The 20853-nt window shown below is 39.9% G+C and overlaps 1 long non-coding RNA gene across 1 annotated transcript in view; it reads left to right on the top strand.

The window, feature by feature from the left end:
• Nucleotides 1-20853, top strand: part of LOC131989546 (uncharacterized) — a 169465-nt gene that overhangs the window by 64524 nt on the left and 84088 nt on the right. The window lies entirely within an intron of this gene.

Consider the following 20853-nt stretch of genomic DNA (forward strand, 5'->3'; position numbering starts at 1 on the left):
TATAATATAATGAAATTTACTGCTGAGCTGAGGCCGGCGCTATGAAGGAGAACACTGCGTGTTGTGTTTGCTAGTTTTTTTGGAGGTTGATGAGCTGAGACATGGTGGTCTTAAAGAAAACTCAAACTGTGGCAATGTGGAAACATTTTGGATTTCAAGCTGACGAAACTAAGTCCTGAAACTTAGTGGTAAGATTTGGTGCAGCATTCCGTTGCGGTGCTTGGCTTAAAATAGCACTTATTTTGAACAAATAGAGATAGGAAATTAAAGAAGTATGATGTAGTTATAAAGTGTACTACAAGGGGAAGTTGAAAATAAACATAACTCCAGAGTGAATCCAGAATACTAGTTTGCATTTGATCCTGAAGGAATATAATGGCCTATAGAAGAAGATAAGGCTTCTCTGTGTCACTACTGAATTGCGTATGCAGACGATTCTAAGTCACGGCACATTTTCACTATATGCCTTTGAAGTCTTAACCATGCCAACGTGACATAGATTTCTGCTCATCCTGAGGAGACACTGTGTCCTTCATCAAACTTAAATTGAGACGATGCAATCTCTGTTTCTCCCCTTCATCCTCCCATCCCCCCTCTTTCCCTCTCTTTCTGTCTCCCCTCACTAATAAACAGTGCTCTCTTCTTCATGCATGAGGGACTCGCGATCGCTCCCCTCCCTCAGTCAGACAGATAGCAGGGGAGATGGATGTGTCAGTCAGTCAGCGGCGTCTCATCTCAGTCAGGTGCTCTGTGTACTTCAGGTTATTTAGAGGCCTGCTGGCTGGTAAACCGCACACAGCTAGGTTTTTCTTTTTTTTTGGTTTTTAAGCCTCAAATTTGTCTGGGGAAAGCAGAAGTGAGCTCATTTTGTTTGGTTGTTTTCCAGCTGTTTTTTTACTCGCTTCTTAGTGATGGCCTGCATGTCAATTTACAATTCAGCACGGAAAACATATATAAATAAATAAAAAGGACCTAGATGTAGTTGCTTGTAGCACTGGGTGGAAAGGAATAGTTTTCTTCAGGTCTTTTTTGCCAAGACATAGCCACCCCTACCCTAAAGAAACAGGAACAGTCAGTTCAGTACATCTCTCCATCTGCCTCTCGGCAGTGTCATGTCAATGAATAATAAGCACCCAGCCACAATCTCCAATTATGCAAATCAATGGCGGGATCCAGATATAGGGTTGTTTGTGGCAGATCTAAATGCAGATGCACTGATGGTTTAGAGTTCTATCACATTACAGTCATGAACAAAGGACTGTCATCTAAGACTCTTCTCAAGCGTGTCTGTAAGCTGCCAGTACGTATTGTACACTACAGTGATGCTAATAAAGAAGTACAAAGGTCTAAGAAACATATTTTTTCCCGTCTACCAAACCTCTTACTTTTTCACTGTTCATCCATGAGCTTTTGTATGTCAACAATGTGATTCGGCACCAGTTGATGGCAGGTGACATGTTTTTCAGTGCCTTCCTTTCATGGATAAAGTATCTTTTAACACAATTAAATCCCAGTCCTCTATATTCCACCCATTCAATCAGCTGTCTTTTGTTTTTGAGTGGTCCTTTGTTGAGACTCTTAATTGCACTTTCTACCAGATAATGATCAGTAAGTGCCGGTTTAGGAATTAGACTCATTTGTTTTAGTGCTGAGCTCGTTCTCAACAGTGTAGCACAGACCAACTCGAGTACTTCTCACTTCTCATGTCTCAATGCAATTTTCACTATTTTAATTTTATTTTAAAAACTTATTTGGGATAAGATTATTATGCAGCTTTGTTAGTGTAGTACAGTTAAATAAACACTATACTGGGTATCTGTTTAATGAAGGTTCTGCCCTTTAATTTGTATTAATTTTCCAGACTGTGGAGTTCAGGCAGGCCAAACCAGAGGCTACAAGAAAGCAGAGCGGTTTCTCTCTCAGAGTGACCACAGAAAAAAAAAGTATGACTTCTAACAACTTCTGCATATTAAATAGACTTTGTGGTAAATTATGCTTGCAAAGACAGAGCAACAGAAGCAGCTAGAGGCCATGAATTTCTTGCCCTATCTTTCCTTCCACAAGGGTCGACTTGTTCACGGACATCCCATTTACTTTCAGAGCAATTTCTTTGCTCAACTGATGCACCTGATGCACCACTCTAGAGAGTAAAATGGTTCAGTCAGAGCTTGTGACCATTCCCTCCACATTCTTTAAACGATAACCAAATCTCCTCTAAAATCTCAAACATTTGTCTTCTATTGAAACTCGTCTACAAATGGGAAGTATGCACTATTTTATCCAACCTTCAACTTATGGACGTCAGAGCGAAAAACATAGTTTCCTTATTCCCCCACAACAAAGGGCTTGTCAGCGCTCTCTATTCAGGTCAGAGCTCTGCTGCAATCACAGCCAGAGTGATGACCCGATCCCACTTAATACAACCTTGCTTGAAGGGCCCCATGGATCTACAAAGGAGCTGGGTGCTAGAAATGGTCTGAACTGGTGGCCAAATGCAGATATTTTCCCCTAAAAGCGCCTCAAAAAGAGGCATAGCTTATTTTTCTCTCCTTTTTTCATTTTCCCATCTTCTTTCTCTCTTTTTTGTGCTCACATCTGGGTTGCACTCATGGCATCGTTCTACTTCCTTTGTAGTTGATTTAATTGGCTGCAGTAGCATGTTGACATGGAGTTTTCATTATGATTTACTATGGAGTTGCTTGTGTTCAAATTAGACCACCCAGTGGAGGCTTGGACAAAAATCAAGATGTTGCCTGTCACAAAAATGTAGAGCAATTACCATGAAATCAATCAAACCTGTTTAGCAATTAACCTTAATACTCACAGTAGGGTTTTCAAAAATAAATTCTCAACAAAGATTGCAACAATTTGGCATTGTTTAAACTTCCAGTGGAAGAAGAAAAAAAGAAGAAAAATGTGCTTCCACAATGTGGCAAAAATATTGCAACAACTCCAAATATACTTTAAATATGAAGATATATTTCATCATCTCTTGCTTGCTATTCTCCGGCCACTTTTTAAGAGAAGTCTTCCATCATCTTCCCCACAGAGGCATCTCATTTAAACACGCAAACCGCTGGGAGGCCAGCCACAAATGCCTAATTGAAACCCTTTTTAGTTTATGAATAAGAGAACACCCATGTGCCCCGGACGACAGAATGTCTTTAACGGCAGGGCATCATTGCAAATGCAGGGCATGTTAGGCGTCTCTCTGACAGGCTTGTTACATAACATGCCACTGCAGGTGCAACTCATAGAAAGCGGACATGAATGGCAGGCGGCAGCTTGTAAGTGACCATCAGCTTGTGAGTGGGGGTATGGGGGGTAGGCTGCATCAGAGGCATGACAAGTGAGGAGTGTTGCACATTGCCGGGCTGAAATCAGACATGATAATAATAGTCACATTATTTCTGGTGAAGCAAGGCAGGTGCAAGTCTGTCAAAACACCATCATGACACGGTGAGTATGAAATGTGTCAGAACAGCTCACAAAGCAAATGTTTTTACCATCACATGCGCACAAAGTTTTGGACTCTTAAATTATATGTTATCCGATCAAAAAATAGAAAGCATTTAATGCTAGTTTATCACAGCAGGTACTGAATATGATGACATTTGTTGGGTTCGCATAAAAAAGGTTTTGTGTTGCGTCTATGAATACTGCATGAGTCGTGAAACTAAAATAACGCAGTCCTGTGAAAGAAAAACGCTGCATCAAACACCTCGAACAGATCTCAGAGCAGTTGGATTAGAAGCTGTAAAAGATGGATGTGGTGAGGGAGTGAGCTGCTACACAGCCTCAGAGTTGCTAGCAGCTGTTCAGGGTAGGGACTTGGCAGGTACAGATCGCGAGGGAGCTCGCTAGCAACTCTCTCCTCCCCTCCTCCTCCCTCAGCTAGCGATGGCCTCATTTATCTGTCACCACCCCTCCTACTCCCCAACCCCCTTCCACTCCAGACATCTTTGTCTAACACGCCTTCACCGTCACCGTTGAGCCGAAACAACTCACGTCACTTTTGTTTTTATTCCATCAATTACGCCACAGCCAAATGCTGTGATCGGCCACTATGAAAGCTGCCTGCTGCCCCAACGACTCCACATCTTGGCTGTCACTGGAGTCCTGTCATTTAATGACTTACCAATAGGCTCAACATAAAGACTGTATTAGTCGTTCATATCCCCTATGCTGTGCTGCAATACGGCGGCAGAAGTACCTATGGGCCCCCAAAGCACATATTGTTGTCCTCTGAAATATGCCTTCAATTAGAATGTCATATCGTTGCGCCTCAGTCATCTTCTGCCATTGCTACGAGTGATGAGAGGGAATCGGCCATTAGTTCTCTATCTGACGGATGCCTCCTCTCAGAATTTCTCATTAGTCAAATGCATCTCTATTCAAGCACAGGCAACTCACATTGTTGTACTACTGTTGTAACCCATCCCTATGATGATGACCCCCCCCCCCCTCCCAGCATTAAAAGCCCAATTAATTACCATACATAGTACTCGCATAAATATTTCACGACAGCAGATGCTAATACTTCATATGCTGTATTTGGATTTACAATACAAACAGATAGGCATCTTCTTTTTTAATAGCACATTTATTTTCAAAGAAGACAGTGATATGGAAGTAGAAATAATTAACTTGCATGTCCAATTATGCTGGCCGCACATTGTTACACAGGTGCAGCATGTGCTGATGTATTTCGAACACTGTGAGGTTGTCACACTGCACTATTCCAAGCATTTCGACAAAATATCAAATTGACCACATGAAGTATTCATCTTCTCAAAACCGTCTCAGACTCACATCAATCGCCCATCTCCCCCTGCTCTACACTACTTGCTGATGAAAGCAGAGTGCCTCACCATTTGGACGGCCCACGCCGATAACAGAGCTTTCAGTCTGACAATCGGTCCAAGCAGGTGTTTGGCGTTGTGTTGGGGGAATAGAGCAGCTCAACAGCACATTGGAGGATCAGAGGAGGCTTCAGATGCACCTGGTCACGTGCCAAGGCCTCCCTCCCCACACAATCTGGCCTGTTCTGTTCCCACTCAGTGGCAGACGCACCTCCGCTGGCAGCTCTGATGGACGCTAAGCTCTGTTCTGGTGACAAATGCAGAGATCATTCGCTCCGACCCACGCAAGCGTTTAATCATGATGCACTGCTACTGCTGCTCACACCCCAGATATTATATTGCGTGAAGTCCTGTTACTCTTACATTCTAAGACTCATTCTCAAACCTATTGGCGGCTATTTCATGCCAGATTTTGCCTAATAAGGTGGGGTTTTACCTAGAAAATTATCTAGCAACCATCATACATGGAGTCACATTAAAGTGAAAGCCACTTTCTGACACTTAGAATTCAATGCACGTTTTGGACCCACAGCACATGTCCTCTACCGTGCACATAAGTAATAGGCATGGAAATCCCTGGTTAATATATGAATAATTCTGTGCTGTATGGGCAGCCTCTTAGCTGACAATTTCCATCTGAGTGTTTAGATGTTCAGACTGCAATACTAAATGCAAAAAAAACTGGAGTTGGACAATTTATCATAACATAGAATCACATTTATTTATTGTGAGGGGAAATGTATTTTTCATGCTGGCTCTTCATTACATGCAGCTGGCTGAATGTCTAGTGGATCCCCGCTTTCATACTGTATTTGTCGATATGGTTATGCAATTTCCTACCATATGCGTGTGGTATAAATTTAACTCCGCACCTGTGTGCAGGGGAGGTATCAACAATATCAAAGGTAGGCTGAGCGAGGGGAATGAGAGCATCCCTGAGGGTCTGCGAGCTGAAATAAGACAGATACAGCTGAGTGAACCTTGATGAAAAAAAAATATATAGAGAGAGAAACGGGTCAAAGAGATGGGGCTTGGACCCAAGGGGATGCCTGAAGATGGGAGGGAACATAAGGCCCTTTTCACCAAAGCCAGATCTTCAAAGACTGAATAGTTACCAAGTGACAATACAGAGACTTTTTAGCAGTGGGATGTCAAAATACTCAAAGTTTTGCACGACTGTACATACACAGCAGGAATAGGATGCTTTGCTCGGGTCGGCCTGGAACATTCCTTTACTGACACAATGAGAACTTTGCAAGCCATTTAATAAAAGATAAATACAGCCCCAGTCTGAAGCTTAACCCTCTGAACCCCAAGCAGGTTCAAGGCTCTTTTTCTTTTTTGCTCCTGTCTCATTTTACTCACTGTGGCCTCATTTTTCACCTCTATGGAAACAGCACAACCATGAAACTCAAAAATGTCTTTTGTGCACTATAAAAACAAAATGAATCTTGTATCGTACAGTAAAATTGTATAGTATTTTGAATGACACAAATAAAATATAAGTATTTTAAGGTTAGTACGGCTACTATTAAATGAATTAAAATTGGTTAGAAAAATATCACTAATTCGCTAAAATTATGATGGAAGCTCCAAGTTGTGTTACTATCTATCAGCTGGTGTCATTGATGAACACCTCTTCAGGAAATAATGTACTATAGTAGAGTTTTTTTAATTTTTCATGTCATTAGTCAGTTAAAAGCAAACTTAGTCTTCTTTTTACAATATAAACTATATCTTTTCAAAAGAGCATTGGAAAAGAAGATGATGAATGTATCTTTTTTGAATAAAATGCTAAAAAATGTCTTAGTTTGTCAATAATCGATTTATTCATGCAATAATGGATTCATCAATTTTTTTGTGAGTAATAGTAATAAAGCTTAGATTTTGTTAATTTACCAGCAGGAGCATTTGTCACATGATTTTTTTAAGGACATTAAACAGAAATTTGAAAATCCAACAATAACTTATTTTTTTAATAATTTCTCGCTTGGCTGAATGGTGTAAATATGGCATTTTTAGAAAAATAAAATATGCCTTTCAAACACACTGGTGGGTTTTGGGGTTCAGAGGGTTAAAACAAGTGTCATAGTATCAATCTTCTCTTATAACTCTCTGCAAGGGCATTTCCCAAAACATCAACTTTTTCTTAGGATTTCTGGTAAATTTTGAAAATACGGATGAATTTAGATGATTGAGTTATTCTCCTCGTTCCCCACTCTAATCAAGAGTTCAGACCTGCTTTCAATCCAACCTTAAAACCCATCATGTGTCCCGTGTCTTTTCACGTAATCACAACTCCCATTTCAAGTTCCTTGTTGCTCCTAATTTGCACCCTGTCATGTTAAAAACATGAGTAAACACTGTCATGATTTTGTTAAGGACTTGTCTCCATTTTACCTGGGAAGAAATCAATGAGGGATATCGTGTGTGATAGGATGATTTCATACATTTCTCACTGAATCACATGCTAATTGATGCTTTATACTCTCGCAAATGAACTGAGCAATTTGCTGTTGCAACACAATGTTAGCAAATTTGCTCCTCTAACAAGCACATCATTATTATGTTATTCTGTCCTCGATCTGATAATGCTCTACTATTTTCAGCTGTGCAAAAGACACTAACAAAATTATTATATCCATTTCCCTAATTAATTTTCTTCTTTTAAAGCTTATTTTGCCTTCTCCTTTTCTGTCTAACACGATATCCAACTGAGTCCTTGTGGAGCTGATAAAACTGTGGGGTATCAAGGATCATCAAGGTGATGCGTAGTTACTAGGCCCTGGTGTTTTCTGCAGAGCTGAAACCATTGCTTTAAACGGCACGGTGACAGAGCAGAACTGACAGCTGAGAGTTGCAATTATTTCCAGGTTAGTGAAAAATGTCACAGCCAAAAAACAGTGGGGAGTTACCGAAGGGACCACTGTTTAATCAGCCACATTCACTTTGTGTTCATATTTAGATCTTCTCTTAGGGATTTTTGTTGCTGTTCGTGTGGCAGCTATTCAAGATGTTTTGCTTCCAACTTTTCCTAAAGAGCTGTTGATGTATTGTTCTCAAGTGAAAAGTGGAATAAAATAGCGGTTTTCGTGAATGCCATCCTTTAGCATTTATGCAAAGTGAAGATACAATTTGTGGGTGAAATTTAATAAGTACGTATACAAGCACTCAAAGATGTGGGCAGCACGTCCATAAGGTGTTGTGTGACGCCACGAAAGCAGCCAGGCTGTTTCTTGCTTGCAGCCACGATTGCTCAGAGGCGAGGACAGCAGGAGTGCAATTTCACTATTCAGTTTCACTCTCACAAATGTTCATAATTTGTTCGAGATAGAAGTCGCAAAAGGGTATTTGAGTTGAAACACACAGGAAGACAAATAAAGTCATGGTAATGCACTATTTGTCATCAACTTTCAATACAGTCAGTGTTCAAAAGGACCATCGTGTGACTGGTCCTCTGTTTGCCAGAGAGGTGACTCACTGCCATTCAGTTGTTCTCAGGACACGTGGACACAACTCTGCAGATTTGATTATCATTCTCGCAGTGATCTGAGCCACAGAGCAATTACTCGTCAGGAACTGTAATCACTCAGAGTCTAAGCATGCATTTAATTACAGGAGTATTAACAAAAAATAATCGCTCTTGAACACCAGTCACACAGAATGAGATTTGGCGAGGGGACTCTGAGATGATTACTGCCTGTAAATCTAGCCATAAAATTGGGGGCTATTATGTCTCATACTCAAATGGCTTGTTCAACAAAACTCTAATCGCATGCATAATTTTACACAGTTCATTACTGTAGTTCATTAAGATACCAGAGGTACTTTTCACAATGGAGGCGTACAGTATAGAGTGTGGTGTAGAATATTTACTGCGTTCAGTCGCATTGTGACATGAAGCTGCTTTAATCATATAGTTGTAAAAATATTGTTTGAAACGGTACCCCATTGCCATATGTTGATAATATCCCTAACACAACCCTGAAAACATAAATGAAAACAATTACATATTTTTTTTCAAATATCTCTGCACATACTATGCCCCTTTATTGCTGCTTTGTTTCCCCGTTTTAGTCTCCCCCAGCCACCCTTAGCAATGATAACGTGCGACAACACACAGCGCAGGGGCCCGCACAGCAGGTGGCCGCCGGGAACCTTGCTGTCTCTCAAGCGACTGGCCTCTGGCAACCGCTGACCTCGTAACACGCGCACACACTCATACATACTAACCACCTAGTGTGTCAGCCGTGGCAGTGTAGCAACCCAGGGAGCTTGTCCGACATGCTGAGTCGACAACAAGGGGAGCTCAAGTGGCGGAGTAGACAGCGGCCTCAGGGGTTCGCTCACCATGTACCTACGTCACCGCAACAACTGCACAGTGTTGACAGGCCATGCAGATGGAGGTTAGTTTATAAAAAGCATGCAAACTCATAAGAGCTGCTGAGTATTACTGACTGGCCATGCAGGAAACAAAGGAGTAAGCTTGTTCTGCCTGTGCAGTTGCCCTTCATTTGCTTTATTATTCATATTATAGCATTTAGATGAGGGGAAAGTCAAATAAAGTTGTCAAGTTAAATTGATGTGAATGAAACATTTTCTGCAGTTATTGATCTTAAAGGATAAAGTGGGGGCATTTATCTACAGTAAATACTGATGGAAAAAGAAAGAGGGATGTATTGTATTTGAACCTATGATGTACTTACATGACTACAAAGCCACCTGGGATCATTGCTCATTAGTAATTAATGACATCACGTAAAAAATATTTCACATTCAATCCCAAACTCCCAAACGCTTTTCAGGAAGAGCTAAAACGAGTGCCCAGACTATAAATAGCGGCCTTGCACAAGGAGGAAAAAACAAAAGCAAAGCTCCCTGCAGCTCCAAGAATCGACAATGATAAGTCCACCAGCAGTCATTTGTCTTCAGTCGGAATTGGTGTTGAAGCCTCCTTCCCGTTCTTATCACACTTGGCAGTTTGTGTTATGTTTATATGCAGTTATACAGTGAGTGCCCTTCTCCCTGACAGCCGGGCAGCTCCTAAGCATGGAGCATATATTTCAAGAGAGGGTGCCCTTCTGCCAGCTCGGAGGCGTAATGTCAACGGGGTGTCTGTACCGTAGTAGTATTACCCTGGAGATTACCTTTTAGTTAATCAAATGCAAATGTGGCTGCTGATTGATTACATGAATGAAATGCACAAAAAAAACACACAAAATAACATCAACAGAGCTATGGTGGTGTTTTCTGTTCTACATTTTTCCACTAATTTTCAGTATTTCATAATTTATGCACATACTAAATTACATAGCTATTGGTCTACTATTAGTAGAGTCTGACTAATTTACCAGCCTATTACAGACATCTCGGTATCTATCTGAATTGGTATATATGTTGATAATGGTAGATATGCACCGGTAAAGCTAAAAAAACCAACTATATAATGCAGAAACTTGGTCTCATTTAGAAATGGTGTTTGCTTTTTATTTTAAGTTTTATAAAGTCTTATCTTGACTGATGTTGAAGATGCAGTACGGACATATATTTAACTGTCCATTTTTATTTATTCCATATTTGTTTATTTCGAGAACTAGTTGACAATGTGATAACATTTTCAATAGTATAAATATTTGTATTTGTGTGAGAAAGCAGCCTTCAGAGAACCACTGAATAGTCACATTGTTGTAAAGCTGGTGCACGATCCAAAAAGAAAAGAAAAATTCTCATCTCGGTCGGGCTCTAGCTATTAATATTTGTCTGCGATTACAGTCACAAACTAATGGTACTCTTCTTGGACTTTTATTTCATCTACAATACTGAGATTTAGCTCTTCACTCCCAGTTATCCCTGTTATTTGCTATGTCTTTGTGATTTTTGACAGATCTCTGAAATTGATGCATACATTTATGCAAATAGATAACAAAGGGGCAGAGACAGAAAGGGAAACACTATTTCCAAATGCTTCATTTTGTACCATACCTCTTGAATGCACCCCGTTTTTCTACAGCACTTCACAGGAAGTTTAAAATTACCAAATGGCAGTAATTCAGTCACAATTTTTGTTATCTAAAAACTTGGAATCATGCCTCAATCCAAATGCCTTTTTGTTACATCCTAGATTAAATGACTCACTCAGCGTTTCAAGTGGCATACAGTACACAGCATCATTGTGCATTCAAGCAGCGAGCTGAAGTGATTGAACCACCGGAAACCATGTCATTTTGCAGTGGAACATTCAGACAAACAATGCTCCGCGTATGGAAGGAATTGCATTGACTTTTACGATGCCCAGTGACTAAAGGCCTGCAATCAGCTGTTCATTAAGTAACTACTGGCCTCACTTTGTGCGGAGATTACAGGGTAAGAGCACACATCACTTGTCTCTCAGCCATTTCCTGCTCTTAAAAAGCATTTGCTGGATGGAAACTGCTGCGTTGAAAGAAAGAGGGCAGATGCAAGATGCAGTGGATTGTGTTGTAGCTGCTTTCCCACCCTGAACTTGCTCAATAATAGGCTAAATCAATACTCCCTCACCTTTTCTTTGTAAAACATTGCCTTACACTAGCTTTGTTTGATCTACAAACGATGCAATTCAATTAACCAAGTAACCAAACCAGGTATCCGGTCTGAGAATGGGTGAGGAGAAGTGGTTGATGAAAGATGAGTGGTCTTTTAGTAACAGTAACATTTTATATTGGAGAGTGGAGAAAAAAAAAGGAACAATAGAGTCCAGCAGATGGTGTGTCGTGCTACTGTACTGCCATCTCTACAGGCCAAGGCAGGGTGAACCCTTATCTAAAGTGATGACTCAAACCCCCCTCCGTCTGGCCAAGGCCGGTGTGCTTATATGAATCACCCCCAAATTATATCATTATTTGTGATGCATTGTTTCACATTCTCTTGCCAGCTCACATAACCGCCTATAATACAAATGTGAAAAGACAAATGACAAGTCAGTGATTTCCAACCGCTACTTATTCCACTGGGGGCACTTTGAAGTTGCCGGGAAGGATGTGGAAAGATTTTTTAGTAGTTTAAGTAAATTGGAAAGAATAGAAATTTCAATTTGATTAAAAGATAGATTCACATTTTAACATGAAGTGAACTGTGACATTACATGTTGCAGGGAAGTAAGACAGCAGGTAAACTAGTTAGCAACGTACCACAGAAGTTTCAACAGGTTGCTAAAGTTAATGAATAAACAGTTGAAATGATGTCCTTAAATAATGAGACCAGTCTCCCCTCAAAACGACAATATAGGGTATTTGTACATACTTAAGTTTTAGACTGTCCTTTGATGTAGTTATCGTTATTGACTGGGACGTGAGCTTAAAAACGGGTCAGGAGGGAGGGGAGTCAGACTTATACCCAGGAGAACGTGCTTTGTGTCCTGTGTGAAAATAAAAGTAAATGTCCTTTTTACATAACTTTCGTGGCTCACATCACCCTCATAACACAATTGCGGCATTTATGTACATTTATTAGGTGTTTAAACTGTCTTTTATTACACCTAACCAAGATGGTTTTTGCCCTGAACCTAGGTCAGTGGTTTTGTAGATTTTCTAAATTCACAGAAACTGCAGCCTTTTTTTACAACCGCAAAACCGTGTGTGTATAATTATGTGTGCGCTATTTTAACAGTGCTCCGCTCTGTACCGTGAGCCACGAAACGATAACATGGGTCATTTTGACAAACGCTCACATGTGTCGTTAAGGTTGGAGATCTTGTTGAAAATAATGAATAATTGTTTAAAACTAAGACGAAATAATGATAAGTAGTTTGCTAAAAGTACTGACATTTCAAATAATTAGCTTAAAGTAATGGCTAATTGGTTTAAAGAGTTGAAAAATAAGAGCTTAAAGAATTGGACACAGTGTAAAAAAAAACATATTGGATAAACGGTTTTAACAGTTTGGTTGAAACAGCGAAAAGTAATTGTTCACTTTAGCTTTACTCCAAGTAGCAGTGCACAATGCTAACCTAACCAACATATATTTTCTGTAAAAAAAAAAAAAGACAGCAATATCCATTTTTATGTAATGAATAGTGCTATACATTTGGAACATACATTGGGAACAGATGAAGGATACATGAGTTAATCTTACAGGGCTGATGTGATTAAGCTTTCTGTCACAATTGACGTGGAAACAATGTCATGAGATACAATGTATCTAATTGGTTGAAACAAAAGTGGTGATGTTTATTTTGGCTTCTCCCTGTCTTTGTTAATCCTTCAGTCTTGGCTTCACCATTTAAAAAAAAAGAATTTTCACACTTTCACATGTGTGTTTTTCCATTCTACTCTCTAAGCCGCCAATCTGCGGAGTACAGAGAGCCAGCCACCGGCTCTTAAGTATGCTTTTAGGGACCTGCGTCGTTATTTTCATTCATCTTTTGTTTTGTTTTTGTCAGATTTCATGCTGTTAAATGATACAGTCTGCTCTTATGTAGAAAATCAGCAACATAATGGGGCATCATTAGCTGGCTTGTTTCCTTTGACAATCCAGGCCATGTACTGTTTCATGTGGGCTCTATACACAAACGGTGCTCCAAAGTTTATGGTAAACATGCAATTTACAATTAAAAAACTCTAAGATACGAAAAAGTGTAAGTGTCATATAATAACAGTAAATCTACAACATATAAAACACCTGGAGAGATAATCACAGGCACTTTACACTACATGACAATAGATAATCACAGAATAAATGAAATAGTAATGCTATTAAATGACAGGCTGCATATTTGACGAAACCCAATTAATTATGTTCCTACGTTAAATTTAATGACATGTAATGTATCATCTGCGGTCGTCGTCATAGAAGTCACCTTTTTTTAAAGCACCTACTGTATATAAGCACCACATGCAGAGAAGCAGTACAGTGGGCGAGAATGATGATAATACCCGAGGTGTGATCATACCATGTTCCTGCCAAATAAAAGTGACAGGAGGAGACAGTAATCCCTGCTCGTCCCGCTGCAGTTTTTGACTATAATCTCAGATTAATGTCCAGGAAATGTCCTTACGAGGTGATTGCACGCTGGGGCAGATGTTGCAGCGTGTTAAGTCATGTATTGCTCCCGAGCGAGTAGATAGATGAATGAGTGCTCACGTACTCTGGTGTTTCCAAATCTGTTCACCTGAGGGAACAATGTCAGGAAGCTGTCTCATCAAAGACAGAAGGCTTTGTCTTCTTTCCATAACTACTCATATATTTTTTATTTATTTTCTAATCTGCTCTAAAGATTGCTTCATAGACCAAAACACCTAGGAACAGATATTTTTCTAAACCAGTTTTGCTCGGGTCCATGTGGAATTATTGATTCGCAGTTTCACTATAGGCTACGACTGAATTCAAAGTAGCAGAAATGGGGAATACTTTTCAAATTTTCTGTTTTGTGTGCCAGAAGGGTTTTTTTCCTCAGCTTTGCTCGATGCAGGTGAAGGCTGTATTTTGTTTGGACTTAGAGCCTATGGGTACAAAGGTATTGTACAAAGGTTGTGTTCCATTATTTGCAGATGAATATGGTGGAGAAAATTAAATCAGCTTTAATCAGTTGAAATGTTTGTTATTTCTTCAAACCCATTGCTACTGTAGTATTCCTGCTAAAGTAATAAATTCTACTGAATGGCTGTTTTGAGGTATTCATCCTGGTTTTTAAAAGTAATCATGAATGTGTTTCAGCGCAATTAGAGCATCTTCTACTCTCATGCAGAGTAAGCAGTGAAAGGGTTAACTCCACACAGCTGTACTGAGCAGTTGCAAAGCCTTGAACAATGACTTAATGCACTCCACTGAGGCTGCTTCACATCCCTCTAATGGATCATTTTTCACCTGGCACCTCAGCTCTCTTAAGATCAACTGAGAGGGATCAGCTTTATCGATTCCTTTCCTCTACACCAATCTGGATCAATAAGGATTCCTGCATTGTAAACCACCATCCTCATTTCCAGCGCTGCTGCATCTCGTCATGAGCTTGCTCTTGTCATTTGAAATTGCATAATGAATTATGTTGATGAAACTGATTTGCCTCACGACGAGACCCATGTTCATGAAAGGCAGCTGCGTGTGGAAGTGTATTTTAAGCACCACCACACCTCAGTGTTAATTCCTTCCACTCCTCTTCTAATTAAAAGCTAGAACTATTGTAAGAGCCGTATGATGTCCATCTTTAGCCTCAGCTACAGCACTTTAAATGACAATCGCTCTTTGCAAGTTGTCTTCATCAACATCCAGAACTATTCCCTAGGTGCACATTCCGGCAGATGATTCACTGGCATGTTGAAAAAGCAGTTGGAAGTCTGGGAGATTGTTAAAACCTGCGGGGGGAAAAAAATGCATGCGCTCCATCAGTATGCAATACATCAAAGATGCCGAGATGCCTCAATGACGCGCTCACTGGCATGATCAAAACAGCGCGCTTAAAATGCAAAATCTCACTCCGCGATGGCTGAGATGGAAAAGGAGCACTAATACAAACAACAATCTTGGGAAAAAACAAAGGAAGAAACCTAACATGCCGCAGTAGAGTACCTTCAAAGTAAATATGAATATGCCTGAGTGTCACTGTGATAATGACCCCTTAGCTTGGATTCAACCTTCATCCATCCACTTACTGGGAAGAAAAAGACAACCCATTTCCAGTATGATCAGATATCATAGATGTAAGATGAAAAGGGAAGCGATTATTTATACCGCTTGTTGACACTGGCATCAGATACTTGGGGAAGGTGTTTTTGGTGTCAGGTCTCACTGGGTAATGTGGTGGAGGGCAGTGGAGAGGAGAATATCTTCTCAGTTTTACTGGCGGCGTTTTCAGTCCTTTATTATGTGAGGCTGCGCAGGGTTAACGGCACAGGGAGGCCTCTACGCCTGTGAAGATTATTGGCAATACACTCCCACAAAACAGCTGTGGAAGGCAAATAATTGTCTTTAGGTGAATAACAATACCAGCATGTTATCCTGGCAATAAGGGAGTGGGGGGTTAATACAAACCAAATAGAGCTTATTTCTCCAACCTATGTTTCATTTATGAGATGTTCATATGAAGCCTGTTACTCTTAGTTTATATTCATGGCAGAAATGTGAGGGGGGGAAAGGGATTTAGCAGAAAGCACAAGGAAATGAACAGGGGTTGCAGGGCCATGCCAATATGCTTATAACACAGCAGTACAAGGACTCTCCCCTGAGTGAGTTTGGATTTTGTGAATGAAACCCCTCCTTATCTATTCTGCTTGGGCTGCTGATCAGTAAATGCTGCCCGGGGGCAGAGCCCTCTCTGCAGCACACAAAGATTCAAACACATTTGCAAATGAGCCTGTTTCTCCAATCTAAATAAGCCGAGATGTGCGGAGCCAGAGGTAAAGCATATTAGAATGGCCTCACTTGGTCATTACTTGGTGGTAGCATGCAGTATTGCCTCGGGTTAGTAACTGAGCAATGCAGCCGCGACATTGAGACAAAGAGCTTGTGTTTCTCACCACACCAGGCCATGCTGGGCCTGTTTGTGGCTCATGTTAGGTCAAACAGACGCCGTGTACCAAGGCGAAGGGACTGTCTGGCAGGTTGATCGTCACAATCAGCAGGGGATTTGCCAAATCACAGCAAGCTGTGACTGCAGACAGAGGTTGGCTTCATGTGTGATTGGTCATAGTACATTTGTTTTTTTTTGGCAAGCAATCTCTCCTACTGCTCCTATTGAGGATTGCAATTATGTCAAACTATTGTGCACAATAGTTTTTTTTTCTTTTCTTTTTTTTTCAATTATCTAAAGAATTCATGAATCTGTCTTGAGGGATAGGAGAAGAAATTAGAGCTATTTTCTTTCATCGAACACTACACAAAAAATAAAAATTATAATAGCAAATATTGTTACTAATCATTGGCATATCCCAGACTGTGAAACATAAAAACAACAATTCCCTCTAGCATTAAGTAAACAGGAAAAAAAATCAATGTGTTTTTTCTTTTTTCAAACATTTAAAGGTGTACAATTTTTAAAAATTAATGAATAATTAAAAGTGATAATATCGACTGAAACTTGAAAAGTGTAGTGGAAAGTTATATCAATCATATTTCTATGGTAGTCTGCATGGTAACAAGAAAGAGTTTATTTAAGGGGACGCACAAGTGTCTAGGTTTTGGAGGACTCCTTTTGAGCTCTTGAAAGTTTAAACCTGAACTATATTTGTATGCGTCATTTTGCACTGGTCCCCATGGATACTTTATATTGTACATTTACAATTTTCAATGTGTTTGAGTTAATATCCTGGCCTTATAAGTTATGCCCTTACACTCATGTGTATGCGCTATACTTAGTGCCTAATGAAGATTATATGATTAGTAACCCAAATTAATGGAGCAGCCCTGAATTTTGAATGAGCTTTTTTAAAAGGTTTTAGACATAATATTTTGAATTCCACATAGATTTACAGTATATATATATATATATATATATATATATATATATAAACTCAGGCTTAGCATAGACAGAATCAATAGTTCATCCACGAGTCTTCTTCATTATTTTAGCCTCTGCATCACCCGAGAAAATAAAAGTCTTTAGGCAAGAAATGTAAAAATAAAAAAAGCTTTTTGAAGTTGCTTTTTTGAGGAGTGAATATTTTTTGAATTGTGCAGCCTCTACATTACATGAACTCTACTTTGTTTTTAAATGAGAGAACCACTTGTTTCAGAAGTTATTCGTTTGACCAAGGGCAATGCAGACAGTGGTTGAGAAATGTGTTTCCGAAGCTGTTTTTGTTTATGTGCTCTGGCAGAATCAGCTACCCCAACAGTGCATTTCATCACCAGTCAACGGTTACGAGTTGGTATGACTCCACAGAATGAAAAACAAACTTCCATTGATCATCATTGTGTGTGGAGCATTTAGAACCAATATCTGTTGCAGACTTATTGGTTCTGAGTGAAACAAAAAGACATTTATGATTTCATTTGTCAGTGTTCACCTGCTGCATCAAGACCTAATCCTGTTTACACATTGAAAATCCCTGCTTCTTTTGCTGTTTGATATGTTTTTTTTTTGCCTTGAGCCACATGCTTTAGTTTTGGCACCCTTGTCTACCAAGAGTTTTCCTTCTGTCCTAGCAAAAAAAGGGTCAATTGAAGAAAATGAAGAAAATTGCAATTTAAATATTCATAAGGCTCTTTGTCTTTTCCCTCCCATCTGTGTCAGAGAGAGATCATGCTATTCCGCCGTGGATTTTGGCAATTACCTCTCATTGTAACCTCTCCGTGTCCAAAGTCACCCCTGTGCTCTTGAGAGACACATTCAACCTTAACATAATTGTGAGGTTAGAAGAGGATGCCAACAGATTGGATACTACTGAAGCTGACATCATTTCACTGTTGTTGAATTGGAGCACACCCCTGCATTGTCTACTGCGAATTAATCCTAATGCCATGGCTGTGCAGTCTGAAAAAGATTACATTGTATAATTGCATGTCTAGCTCTTGCAAAATGAGCCATTGTGAATGCCAAGCAGAGAGTCGAGATGTGGGGAAAAATCATGTTTTCTTTTTATTCAAACTGGTTATCTCCTGATTTTGTTTTTACTCATAGACGTGCCTTACTTTTTTGTAAAATGTGCAGTAGCCCCACTGAAAAAGCAAGCTTTTGGACCAATTTAATCTTTTTAAGATATGAAGTACCTAACTGTGTAGTGACAGCAGTGCCATCAGGGTCTACATAGCCCAGACATAATCTTGGCAAAAGGCTTCTGCTAAAGGCCAACACTGCCAGCTCTGTCACACTATCATTCCAGTATGGACTGTAGGGAGGCAGCTCCCTAGTGTCTCTGTTCTCTGAGTGCCAATTATGCCATCCAATTGAATTATGCCCTTGAGTGGTATTATTAGCAGTTGTTGAGGGTTCCAAACATTTGTATTCATTAAGGTTTGTTCACAGGAATGATTGAATGACCGGCCCAGGCTAATTAACGTGAATAGAGACAATGCAGAACTAATTTAAATGTTTATTAGCTCCATGCATTGCAACAACAAAAAAATGCCACTTTTGGTACATTCGTTCCCCCTCTGTAAGTGCAAAGTGATCTTGGCTTCAAAGCCACGACTGCCACTCTGCACATCTTGCACTCTCAACATCAGTCCCACAACACATCTGAAGTGGAAGCCAGGGCGCAGTTGGAAGTTGTTCCGCACAAAAGAGTATTCATCTTAATGAAGCTGGTTATCAAAGAGCAACCAGCTCATCCTGGCTAACCGCCGCTGCAACTAATTCACAACTCAATGTCATCAGATTACTGCACTGTTCACACTACACACTTGCCCTCTCATAGTCATGAGTCTTGAAGTTGTTGTGAATTTCACGCTACATGACGGGCAGTAGGCCTCACACACTACAAGACCTTTTATCTGAAGAGCACTTCTGGTCTCCTACTTTTTTCATGAACACAGTAATCATGCTTGTTGATGTTGCTGGGGGTACACATGTTCAGAAAATAGACTGAGTTGCAAATGCTATACTTATTATTATTTTTGTTTGTTGTGTTTGCACTTAAAAAACATACAACCATAAAGAAAGAACAGTACAAGAAACAGTAAAAAAAAAAAAACGGGAAACATCAAAAAGCCCAAAGGGCTTACATGCGAATAACTATACTTTACTTAAATTACATAGCTAGATGAAAATAAAAAATACAAACAAGATATAAACAAAACAAATAATACAAATGTGTAGAACAGCTATAGGGATTTTTTGAGCTTGGTCTTAAAAGTATTTGAAGAGGAACATGATTCTTTTAGATTTTTTATGCCACAGCACCTTGATAAACAAATGAGAATTTGGCAACAGAGGTCCTACAGAAAGGAATATGTAAGTCATTCTTTCTTCTTGTGAGATGTGCATGATAATGAGAATTAAACTCAAAGTATCTATGAAAAAAGTTAGGTAAAGATGCAGGAAGGCAAATGACTTCATACATAAGAACCCCTGTTTGGTACTTATTGACCTCATAAATTGTAAGTAGTTGCAATTGTTATATTGTTATGACTTATAAAGTTCATATTGCCATGATATTTTCTTAAACTTAACCAAGTAGTTCTGGTGCCTAAACATAAACGTAACATAGGGCTACATGGCTTAAAAAGAGATGCCATGGGGTCTTAACTGATCCTCTGTATGGGATGAGCAAGAATGAGAATGGGCTGCACAGACAACCCCTTACCCAGGTTACCCCTCAGCTTGTCTTGTACTCTAGGACAGGTCGTGATATTCAGCTAGCTAGATATCTGGAATGTGTATGTGAGGCAGTGGTGAGTCTCTCAGATCATGTCTTTTAACAGTTCACGGCAGTTGTCGCTTGCTCGATGCAGCCTTTGATCTGCAACTTTTGTCAGGGAGCTCCAAAAACTGTTGGCCAGTGGAAAATCATGGCTAAAATCTTGAAGGGTAAACTAGGCTTAATGTATTCCTCAGTACTTCCAGTTCTGCTACTGACCTAGCGAGGATTTAGGTTTTTGTTCCCCAAAATAACAGACCATCAATTCTACTTGCTCCAATGGAATATTTTTGTGAATATCAGGAGCAACAGATTGCATTGTGGAGCACCCTTTATCAAAGCTTTCAACACTATGCTCTGTCAGGTTTTACTCATTAAAAAGTTGTGTTGACACCAGATGGGAAACAGAATTACTTCAGTGCTTCAAATGTTGTCCCTGCTAACTCGATACTCAAAAACAAGTTGAAATTCATAAGCTGAAGTCAAACACTCCTGAAAACGGTACTTGAACGCTCTTCCTTTACTCCTTCCTCTATCTGGGCCTCCCTCCCTTTTTTCAACTCTCCCACTGTGGCACAGCTGATTTGGCTACTAGTTTGTGTCACAAAGCCCTCTCAGTGGGAGCGAGGAGCCACTTGGCAGAGTCCTTCCCTTCCGTGATACGCCCTAGGTTCCTGCATGCTCTGGTAGTTCGCTCTTTCATCCCATTGTAACCCTGACAGTGT

This window comes from Centropristis striata, chromosome 17 (assembly GCF_030273125.1).
Source record: "Centropristis striata isolate RG_2023a ecotype Rhode Island chromosome 17, C.striata_1.0, whole genome shotgun sequence".
Lineage (NCBI taxonomy): Eukaryota > Metazoa > Chordata > Actinopteri > Perciformes > Serranidae > Centropristis > Centropristis striata.